The 11,266-nt window shown below is 38.2% G+C and overlaps 1 protein-coding gene and 1 long non-coding RNA gene across 7 annotated transcripts in view; both read right to left on the reverse strand.

The window, feature by feature from the left end:
• LOC126917444 (uncharacterized) overlaps positions 1-7,493 on the reverse strand; it is a 29,783-nt gene extending 22,290 nt beyond the window's left edge. The window contains exon 1 of the long non-coding RNA XR_007710951.1: positions 76-7,493. This is a non-coding gene — a long non-coding RNA (uncharacterized LOC126917444). The remainder of the gene's footprint in view (positions 1-75) is intronic.
• The window catches only part of LOC126917434 (protein PALS1), a 129,515-nt gene that overhangs the window by 60,140 nt on the left and 58,109 nt on the right, over positions 1-11,266 (reverse strand). The gene's annotated exons all lie outside the window — the stretch shown is intronic.

Consider the following 11,266-nt stretch of genomic DNA (forward strand, 5'->3'; position numbering starts at 1 on the left):
TCGAAACGATTAATACAACACACGAGATATATTCCTCGAAGACTTTTACGATAAGCTTTTACGATAATGAAATACCTCGATGAGTCAGTGTGCATCGCATCTACGAGAAACCTTGGTTTACCTGCAGAAAAGAGCGAGGATGGCAAGTCTGTGAGCGACACAGAGCCAACAGGCCCTGCAAGAGTCGCAAGAGATCCAGCTGACGTCGGTCATCGTCGATTCGGCAGCATAATCGTGGTCCTCCGGATGAACGAGGGATAAACCAGCCCCTCCGATAAGTAGAAGAGTGGCAACAGGTGAACGAACCGCGTGAAAAAACACCGATGAACACACGGGCACGAAAAATTGTTGACACGACACACGGTCGGCGTGCAGCATGAGAACTGTGGCCTGGAATGTGCTTTATCGGGTCTCGGCACCTGATATCGAAAACTTATCTCTCTACTCGTTCCTTCTGTGTGCATACGAGTAACGTTCCTATCTTTCGCTTAAGCCCGTGTTTCTAGCTTTTTTCAAATTCTTCGGAAGAACAGAGCGTATGATGTGGCTCGGTGATATGGCGCACGATGGTCCACGAACGAAATTTCAAAGCTACTTCGAGCTTTCACAAAGTAGAATTTTACGCGGATAACGATTTACCATATCGCCAGACCTTGACGGTTATTGTCCGTGTTAATTTTACCTCGTTATGATTACTTCGATAATTTAAATGGCTATGTGACGTGGCGTGCGAATTGGAAATTGAACGTTTCGAAGTTACAATGCTTTTCCAATTACACGTTGCCTTCTTTTTCTTGTTTTTCTTTTTTCTGTATTGTCGAAACGTGTTATCGGATTGCGCGTTGCTCGCGGAAGACTCGACAATTTCATTTGGTAATCGCAAAGTCCATTAACGTTTATCGTATGCTCCAATTGTACGTATCTCGTGACGTACAAGTTAGAGTAACGTGTTATACAGCGATACGCTGTACACGCGTGACAGTAACGTATACACAATGTGAGTTGAAAGCGAGTGTATCTGGCATACCACGAAGCCAGAAAATTCTTTCAACGACTCTCGTATGCCGCATAAATTAAGCTGCGAAGATACCAAGTACGTGGGAAGACGAATTACCATGCTATAATGTACGAAACGTAATTAGGTGCGCAGCAAGTCGATATTATGCGAACCTATTTCTGTTTCTTCTTTTTCTTTTTCTTAAGTATATTCACCACGTGGCCATAAATAATATTGCAATTCCAAACAAAGATTCAGACAGATATCTGACTATGACTATGGACAGAAGAATGACATGGAAATTAAAATAAACTTAAATTAAAATTAAGAAAATTCTATTGGCTCATAGGCAGACGTTTCAACTTAGGCGCGCAGAGTAAGTCTTTTGAAATGCATTAACGACGACAGACTTAATTACCTCGGTACAAACGAACCCACTTACTGGCCCACTGACGCTAACAAACTACCTGACCTATTAGACTTCTTTACAACTGAAAACATCTCGCCAAGATATATCCAAATCGACTCCTCCGTGCAACTCTCTTCGGATCATTCACCAGTCATAGCAACAATTAACTCAACAATTATTGGAAAATTGTTGGAATACAACGATATTACACACGTGGACACAAATAATGTTACACAGGCAGCTACACAGGCATTTGAACAGGACACTTACACAGGTCATACTCGCTACTGTATAGAGAGTGGGGTTTAAATTTTGTAAGGGCCATGAATCACTACCTACAGTCAGTCTAAGAGTAACTGGTCAACTGTGAACAATCCATAAATTCTTTACCTGCACACTTTGTCACACGCTTATATTTTAAATACATTTGGTTCTGTAATTCCGTTTAATAAATATCACCCAATATTATTTCAACATAAACGTTGTGTCTTCCACAGATTATTTATCTTAAGTTTAAGATTAAATTCTAACAAAAATCAACCTAATGGCTTTGTTCACAACCAACTCACAAACTGGCAGCTCTCTAGGGAAGTATTCAATCGTTCGACATCAGCCTCAGTATTCTTAAAAACAAACGAAGATATAGAAGCAGCCACGGAATATTTACACATCAGCATAATAAACGCGATCCGTTCATATACATAATACGTAGTAATAAAAATCGCAGAAAAATTCAGGCTTAGAACACCCGAAGACAAGCGTAAGCTAAATAACGCAACAAGAAAGCTAACGAAAATCCTTAAAAATTACAAAAATGGCTGTTTTCAAAAATATCTTGCTAGTCTCCCACAGCAGACTTCGTTGGCAGTCTGGTATGGAAGATGGTGAGAAAAGAAAGTGCTGAGACGCGTGCAAGTGAGTATCGATGAATATCTTTGGAATCGTTTATCAGATAAATATATAACTATTCTAATATAAATTCTAAATGTAAACATAGTGTTCCTATAGCATTATTTCGGCAATTAAGATCCAGAATTCTCAACAGCTATATAAAGCCATATTAAAACCTGTCTGGACCTATGAGATCCAACTATGGGCAACATGGAAATTTTTCAACGATTCCGATCAAAAACTCCTTAATAGATGCACCTTGGTATGTTACCGACGAAACGATACATAACCTTAAGATACCCACAGTTAAAGAAGAAATATCGAAATTCAGTAATAGATATGTTGAGATACGCGTAATTTTATTTATGCGGTAGTGATACATGTAGGTGAACACGAGTGTGTGGAAGTATATGTGTGCGTGGCGTCTCGAAAACAAAAGAATATAAACTGTTCGTTAACAGTGTGGTATGGAAGAAGGCGAGACGCGTGCAAGTGAGTATCGACGAAAATCTTTGGAATCGTTTATCAAATAAATATAGAACTATTCTAATATAAATTCTAAATATAGATTTAGTGTTCCTATACCATTATTTCGGTAATTAATATGCAAAATTGTCAACAAGATATGATATAAGAATTAACAATCACCAAAACCCACTAGTTACTCAATTACTTGACACGACGGATCCACAGACTAAAAAGACATTAGCCTTTAGATTTAAACATTAGATTCAGCTGGAATCAAACGTACGATAAACACTTATTATTCACGTTATAGTACCATTCACTTTTGACTGTCGATGTATCTACTCCTGGGAAAGACCGATAGGTCACCATGAATTTTTATTTGTCACCGGTGACTCACCGATGGGGTTGCGCGTCTATCGCGTGCTCGATTGATCAGCCTGTTTGTTCTGTCAGGTGCGGACGCACACGGCGTGTTCCCTGCAAACAGACTGTCCGATTGGCCACGTGCGTGTGCTAAGCGTCGCTCGATCCACGGGGGAGTTGTTTGTCCTACTGTTAGCGCTTGAAAAAGGCAACTACCTGATGCAGAAAATTTATCTTTTCTCTATGTTTCTCTGTCTATGCGGACGAGTAGCTTGAAATATTAAACAGGTCCGGCATCGTTCGGTTTCTCGCACAGTTCTTCGTGGAGAAATTAGCGTTGAAATACGACACGTTGAAAATGATACTGCGACTGTGTGGTACGTTACCACACCGAAATCCGAATTTTCAGACTCGAGGAGACTTTGACCGGTTGGCTGTTGCTCCGTCTCTTTCAACAGCGTATACGTAAAACGTGTGGCGGAAGACGAGCGACGACGAGTATACTCGTCAAACACGAAGTACGCGCGGCTGTTGTAAGATAGAATTAAGTTGCAACGAAACGACCCTTTTATGTTTTAGGTTTATTACTCGTCGTAACGCGAAATACTGCCATTACTTCGCGACGAGTATACTCGCTGACTGGTTAAAACGACTAAGGATTCTATAGCAACGAATCGTAAGGTATCTTCCTTATTTTTTTTTTTTTTTTTTTTTTTTTGGAGCAATTTTGAAATTCACTGGATCGTTAATCAATCGCATATAAAAATTATTCTACGGTTATTCTCTTTATTAATTATTGTCATTCCATTTGTTTCATCACCTCCTTGAATATTTCAGAAATGTTAATGATATCAGATAAGCAGCTTTAAGGAGGTTTCGTTAAATTAAACTACGTGAAAACTAAAGTAGATGCTCGTCTTTTACAAAATATTTACCATTTATGGATTTACCATTTATTCTGAGAATAAAGTGCGCGATCGAACGTAACCGATTATTCTTCAACTATTGGCTTGGCAACTAAGCGATTGCGGATTTTGTCATTAGATGTTATTGAGAAAATCCGCAATCACTTAGTTGCCAATCGAATAGTTCGTTCTATCAACCAAAACGTAAAAATTGGACAACGAAATGGAAGCGTATCCTTTCCATAGAGTTTGCACGCGATTGAGTATTTAATTACTCATTTTATTAGAAGCTAAGTGAGAAGTCTGCGAGTGATTCGTCGTTTACAGACTGCGAATTACGCGGAAACGAGTTTACAAACGGAAAGGGAACGCGTTGTTATCTGAACGCGAGGAATCTTCGTGGAAGGTGACGTCAAGATTCTTAGAAAGTGAAATTGATCGCGTGACATGTTGCTATCGACGTGATTTCGATGTACGACTGGTCGAGAAATATCGTCTATTTAATATTTTCTTACGTTTCCCGTTAATATTTATCGTTTCACGAAACACAGATTGGGAAATTCGGGTTTCGTTGTGGTCGAAAAACGAGAGTGAATTGGCTGTTGTAGGGGGACGATGGACTTCCGGTCGTCAGGTGACAGGAAACGCAGGTGTACACGAGGTTGATCCACCCTACCTGAAGCTTCGTCTAACGCAAACTGTCCGTAACCGTGTCCTTAAGTCTGTTTCGTACTGTTCAAAGCGGTCGTTTCGTCTTTTGTCGACGATTTCGACCGAATTTCACGTTCCTATTATCTATGACACGAATTTCGTGCCACCTTAAGCTCAGTTCGCTTTGTACAAATTTCTATTTACAGGCTGACTGGCACGGAAGCAAGAATTTAAGTCAAAGTTGGATTTTTTAAGTTCTTTGTCCGTCCTATAGTAACAGTTCAATTTTTTGGTTATTTTCGTGATTCTTGTTTTTGAATCTTAAGCTCGATTCGTCCTAAACAAATTGTTATCTTCTTTACTTTTATTTATGTAAAGACGAAAGTACTTAAGCCGACGTAAGTATTCGTTCATGCTGAGAGTTTGATTTTCCAGTTCAATGTTTTCCAGCTACAGTCGTAAATTTCACACTCCTATCATCTTATCTGGAACATTAGTTTCATGATTTTCGTGTCTGAACCTTAAGCTTGATTCACCTCGAACAACATTTTATTTGCAGAATTATTAACGCAGAGGAAAGCACTTAGCTCGACTTAAATTTTCGTTCGTGCTGGGAGTTCGATTTACCAGCTCAATGTTTTTCAATTACAGCCGTGAATTTCACACTCCCATCATCTTATCAGGAACATTAGTTTCGTGATTTTTGTGCCTGAATCTTAAGTTTGAATTGCCCCAAACAAATTTTTATTTTCATTGCTTTTTTTATTTAAAGACGACAGCACTTAACCCAGCGTAAGTTTTTTGTTCGTGCTGGGAGTTTGATTTTCCAGCTACAGTCGTGAATTTCACATTCCCATCATCTTATCTGGAACATTAGTTTCGTGAATTTCGTGTCTGAATCTTAAGTTTGAATTGCCCCAAACAAATTTTTATTTTCATTGCTTTTTTTATTTAAAGACGAAAGCACTTAACCCAACGTAAGTTTTTTGTTCGTGCTGGGAGTTTGATTTTCCAGCTACAGTCGTGAATTTCACATTCCCATCATCTTATCTGGAACATTAGTTTCATGAATTTCGTGTCTGAACCTTAAGTTTGATTTGCCCCAAACAAACTTTCATTTTCATTGCTTTTTTTTATTTAAAGACGACAGCACTTAACCCAACTGAAGTTTTCGTTCATGCTGGGAGTTTGATTTTCCAGTTCAATCTTTCTCAGCTACAATCGTGAATTTCACACTCCCATGATCTTATCTCGAACTTGATTCACCTCGTACAAGTTTCTATTTACAAAATGACCAATACAAAGAAACAAGAATTTAACTCGACTAAATGTATCCAGTTAATTTTTTCAGCTCTATCAGTCAACCAAGTTGCTTTATTCGCGCGAACTGCGTGAATTTTTCAGCTCGACTAACGAAACACGCGTTCGTCTTAGAACGAAGTTGAAAAATAAGGTCAGATAATTCGTGAGATAATTGTCAAGTGCGGAGCAGGCTGAAGCTTAAGTTTCGCTGCACGTCCGACGTTCAAAAATTCGGGGGACTCTGGGTTAAGAGGGAACAAACATCACAACGACGTCGGCTATGAGTAAACAGTCGCAGGTAAACCGGCTCGCCGGTTACCTTTCCTCCTAACGATTCCATTGAATAGGTTGCGAGGAACGCCATACTCGCCGTGTAGTAGGCTCATCCGAATCGCCTTGAATCGCTTTAAAACAACGTGGCCAAGGCTTCGCTTCGCTTTTAAGATCGCCCGTTATACACTGGCTATGAAAAGTATTTGCATACAGCCTTATTTTCCAATAGAACCCTTTATTTATTTATTTATATACAGGACCCATCCCATCAGCGTTTAGCATTAGCATTAAGCATTTTTACAACGATAGACAATTACTGGATACTTAGAAAAGGAACAAAATAGAATAGAAATTTTTGCAAAATATAGAATATAAAAAGCACAGTTCGTTCGCAGTAAATTCAAGACAGAGATAACGTCTCGTAGATGATTCGCTCGAACGACACGTCTCACTGGCCTGGAGAAAAGATTTACGCGGCCAGAAAAACTGTCAGCTACACAGCAAACACGATTTAGGGTATCTAGATGGAAATATTTGGACTGGCAAACGTGAAACTGGAAGAGTAACGGTTTGCCTAAAGCCTAGCGAGAAGTCTGGGCGCATAAATGTGGATGGAAGAAAAAATACGCGGATCGCTCGTAAGGTCACCGATTGATTGTTTCGTGCAGCGAAGAAAAATCAACGACGAATGTACGTTCCTTCAGGGACCTTAGATCAAGTAAGGCCATTACCGGTGAATAATCATGACACGTTGTGCTCGTAGCGCGGTGCAAACCACGATGCATACGAAACACAGAAAATCTATGTTGAGTTGTTTCGAGAAGCAGCGCGTGTTTGATCGGATGAGACCGGAGATGAGAGACGCGTGTTAATTGTCGAAGGCTGGGTGGAATCGGAGGAATGACGCGTGTTAATCGACGAAGGCTGGGTGAAATCAGAGGAATGACGCGTACCAAGTCCTAAGGCTCTTGCGAATCTACGTTTCGGATATTTTCCAAGCGAAGAGAGAAGATTAGGTCAGGGCCATGAAGGTGCTCCGACGTCGCGAATGATCTCAGCTGCGGAGATAGCGGAAACACGATAACGAAAAGTAGCAGAGGAGAATAAAAATTGGGTTGGCAACTAGGTGATTGCGGATTTTTTCATTATCGCCTAATGACAAAATCATTATATAAATATATTGTAGTATCGTAAATAATTATGATTAGTTTATTAATAATAAATGGATTAAACGGATGTTAATTAAACAGAAAACCATGGTTGTTACATTGTTATAATTAGTCTGTTACGTTGTTATGATTAGTTTATAATGTTTATGGTTATTACGTTGTTATGATTAGTTTGTTAATGATAATGGATTAAACAGATGTTAATTAAACAGAAGACCATGGTTGTTACGTTGTTATGATTGGTTTATTAATGATAAATGGATTAAACAAATGTCAATTAAACAGAAAACCATGGTTGTTATGTTGTTATGTTTAGTTTGTTAATGTTAAGTAGATTAAACAGGTGTTAATTAAGCAGAAAACCATGGTTGTTACGTTGTTATGATTAGTTTATTACGTTTATGGTTATTACGTTTTATGATTAGTTCATTAATGATAAATAGGATTAAACAGATGTTCATTAAACAGAAGACCATGGTTATTATGTTGTTATGATTAGATCATTAATGATAAATGGATTAAGAAGATGTTAATTGAACAGAAAACCATGGTTGTTACGTTGTTATGATTAGTTCATTAATGATAAATAGGATTAAACAGATGTTCATTAAACAGAAGACCATGGTTATTATGTTGTTATGATTAGATCATTAATGATAAATGGATTAAGAAGATGTTAATTGAACAGAAAACCATGGTTGTTACGTTGTTATGATTAGTTTGTTAATGATAATGGATTAAACAGATGTTAATTAAACAGAAGACCATGGTTATTATGTTGTTATGATTGGTTTATTAATGATAAATGGATTAAACAAATGTCAATTAAACAGAAAACCATGGTTGTTACATTGTTATAATTAGTTTGTTACGTTGTTATGATTAGTTTATAATGTTTATGGTTATTGCGTTGTTATGATTAGTTTGTTAATGATAATGGATTAAACAGATGTTAATTAAACAGAAACCCATGGTTATTACGTTGTTATGATTAGTTTGTTAATGATAACTGGATTAAGCAGATGTTAATTAAACAGAAGACCATGGTTATTAACATGAACTGATCGTAACAACGTATTAGAATTAAGACAAGTGGATAAATAATTAACAACTCTCGTCAACACAGATTGAACTCTGTCTCAGCAACGCTAACAACACTATCTCGACAACGTAATCAGCACTCTCTGGCTTCTCAACTCATACCGCTGTTAATTCGTTTATTGTCCCCTAGCAACCCCTTGTCTTTTGTCTTAGCCTAACTACGTACATGCTCAGCAACCGCTTGCTTATAATCCACGCGACACCCCCCAGGCTCCTCGTCCATGATACTACAATATGTTAATATAATAACAAATGACAACGTTGACAACACACACCCGATATCTGCCAGGCAATCCGTCCACGATACTACGCTACATTTCTAGATGTCTGCAACTTCGAACTATGAATTTCTAGCTAAAGATATAAATAACGAGTAAAGAGTAAAGATTGCCAGTCGAATCACTCGTTCGAACGTGCTACAAATTCGTAGTCAGCTGAGATTCCATCGTAGATAAATCCAAACAACTGAAATCGGAACTAAACAAATTCTACTGATTCATTGGTAGACGCTGTAACTTAAACACGCAGAGTAAAATAACGCTATATAAAGCCATACTAAAACCTGTTTCGACCTATGGGATCCAACTAGGGGGAACAGCGAGTAATTCTAACATAGACATTTTTCAATGATTCCAATCAGAAACTCTAAGATGTTTGGTCTTGGTATGTTACCAACAAAACGATACATCGCGACATTAAGATACCCACAGTCAAAGAAGAAATATCAAAATTCAGTAACAGATATAACATAAGTGTTAACAATCTCCAGAACCCATTAGTTACTCAATTACTTGGATCAGATCCGCAGACTAAAAGGACGATACCCTTTAGATCGAAGCATTAGATTCAACTAGAATCAAACATACTATAAACATTTATAATTCAAGTTACAGTACCGCGGCAAAATAATTTACTTATAATTCTCAATGGGAATTGATCGTAAAAAGTCTACCAAATAAAAGAAAAATAGTCTCGTGGTCGAATGCTTGCAATTTTTATATGTTGCGTTTGCTGGAGTTGAGGGGCAAGGAGAGGATCCTGATTGCCCTACGTAATGGGGAAAATGTAATGTTGGGCCATGTGCAAAGGTCAGGTCAAAGCCTAAGGGTTCACTGTCAGGTAATGTGGAATTTGTATTTTTATTTGCAAGAATTTTACGATCAATTCTCATTGAGAATTTTCAGTAAATTATTCTGGCGTGGTTCTATGTCACGTTTAGTAAATGTTTGTTTGATTCTAGTTGAATCTTTTGTGTATACATTTCATATGTCGATTTATAGACATAAGCACTTGAAAAATGGGAAGAAGTTGTACAACGAGAGGGGCATTACATTTTTTCATGAAACTGAAAGGTATGTAAACAATCTTAACATATATAACCGCTCGAAGAACGAAACGAGCTTATGGGATGACCTAATAGAATCAAACATACTACAAACTCTTCTAATCCAAGTTACAGTAGCACGTCGAAATAATTTACTTATAATTATCAATGAGAATTGATCGTTAATAGTGTACCAAATAAAAAAAGAAAAAAAAAGACTGAGATTCCAGTATCGAGTTTTCTTACTTTTTTAAGTATGGAATTTAAAGCTTCCTTTCTTTCTCGATAAATACGATTGGAATATTACGGCTGCCTCCATACCGCTGCGAGATTCTTAGAAAGAAATACGTACACATAGAGCGTACGATAGAACAACAGCCATAGAAGATGTAAAGAGATATAGAAGATACGAGAAGCATAGAAAATATGGAAATACGAACATTCAAATAGAAAATACACAGATACACAAATTACGCGTTTAATTTTGATAATCTCGTCGAAGCATTGCACAACTAACGATGTGCCATTCTATCTTGCTAGTTCCGTAACGCGAAACCTTCCCCTCGAGATTCATCCATTTGCTGGAAAATTAAGTTGCCACTTAAGGAACAGGGCCACGTCTATCCGCGAACGTTCCCGGTTTTCCTTAATTTTCGGTAAACCGATGGCCCGAGGGAATTAACGTGGCGCCGATTCAACATCGTATAACGAACTTTCAATTAGCACGGCCATTGCAACCTTGACAATAGGTCAGTGGCTCTGACTTGAACGTGAGTAGCATCGAATCGTCGCTGGATTACGTTCGCTGCAAGTAGAATCGACGCGAATCGAATTGAAAAAAGCAAGAAGAAGGCTTTGAACGCGCTCGACCTATTTTTCTCCACAACGAGATTCCTTTCGCAATCGGAAGATCGATCGCTCGAGAATCATCGCCGAACCGAGCTTCCGACAGGCGAAAGCCGAATGTGGATCCGCGCGATCGTTGGTTCCTCCGCATCAACGTTTCTCGATATTTTAATAAACCTAGGCGAGGCCAATCGAGTGCAGTGGAACTCCGTTCGTCTGAACTTGTCGCAGGGCAAACGCTTTATACAGGGTGACCTGTAAAATCGAGTTTCGATAGTCCAACTAGAATCAAACGTACTATAAACACTTATAATCCGAGTTAAAATAATTAACGCCAAAATAATTTATTTATAATCGTCGATGAGAATTGATTGTAAAAATTCTATCAAATAAAAAGAAAAAGAAAAAGGAATAGTCCAAGTATAACGGAACCAATCGTAGTCGAACTAATTGGCTAGGTACGAGCAAGCGATCGGTTGCAGACCTGTACACGTGCGAAGATAAGTGGAAATTGTGAAAAAGTTGTAGAATAAAATTTAAGTCGTCGTTTTGAGGAAGATGAAGTTG

Source organism: Bombus affinis, chromosome 6 (assembly GCF_024516045.1).
Source record: "Bombus affinis isolate iyBomAffi1 chromosome 6, iyBomAffi1.2, whole genome shotgun sequence".
NCBI lineage: Eukaryota > Metazoa > Arthropoda > Insecta > Hymenoptera > Apidae > Bombus > Bombus affinis.